This window comes from Hyaena hyaena, unplaced genomic scaffold (assembly GCF_003009895.1).
Source record: "Hyaena hyaena isolate Hyena2069 unplaced genomic scaffold, ASM300989v1 scaffold_1285, whole genome shotgun sequence".
Taxonomy (NCBI): domain Eukaryota; kingdom Metazoa; phylum Chordata; class Mammalia; order Carnivora; family Hyaenidae; genus Hyaena; species Hyaena hyaena.
Window position 1 is genome coordinate 117,689 of NW_024081916.1, and position 908 is coordinate 118,596.

The window sequence follows — 908 nt, forward strand, 5'->3', positions numbered from 1 at the left end:
AGGTTGAGGACAATTCCCTTTTATCCATAGTTTCACTGAGAATTTTAAAAAGAATGTATGTTAGGTTTGTCAAATGCTTCTTCTGAATCTACTGAGATTTTTATATGGTTTCCTTTCTTAATTTGTTAATATGGTGAGTTACACTGATTGATTTTCAAGTATTAAAACACTTTACATGCCTGGAATAAACATCTCTCCTTTTCATGTATTGTTGGATTCAGTTTGGCTAACATTTTGTTTAGAATTTTTGTGTCTTTGTTCATGAAGAATGTTGAGCTTTAGTTTTCTTTTCTTGTAATGTCTTTGTATGGTTTTGGCTTCAGAGTAATCCTGACCTCAATGAATAAGTTGAGAAGTACTCAGAAGTACTCAAAAATTTCCTTTTGAAATTTTTGCAAGATTTCCTATGGAATTGGTGATATTTATTACTTAAACGTTTGCTACAATTCAATTAGCAATAATCGTGCCTTGGATAAACCTCATTGGCTACGATACTGCCACTGCGCAAAGCTATGTTTGCTACAATTCAATAAGTGTTCTTTGTAAGAAGGTTTTTAACCACAAGTTCAATGCCTTTAATAGGTAGAAAGCCATTGACATCTATTTCTCCTTTGCTTTTGAACTTGGCATATCAAGGAATTTGTCCATTTCAGGTCATTTGTTTTTTTAAATATAAACTTTTGTATTTGTTCTTAACATTAAATTTTCTCTTTGGGAATTGCTATTTTGTGAGAATATTTGTTTTTTAAAAATATTTTTTAATGTTTATTTTTGGGAGAGAGAGAAAGAAAGAAGAGGGGGGAAGGTAGAGAAAGGGAGACACAGAATATGAAACAGGCTCCAGGCTCTGAGCGACATGTCAGCACAGAGCTCAAACCTACAAACCAAGAGATCATAACCTGAGCCAA

General features: G+C 32.8%; 1 pseudogene; it reads right to left on the reverse strand.

Moving 5' to 3' along the window:
* Positions 1-356: 356 nt before the first annotated feature.
* On the reverse strand, positions 357-512 carry LOC120224898 (annotated as a pseudogene).
* Positions 513-908: the final 396 nt, after the last annotated feature.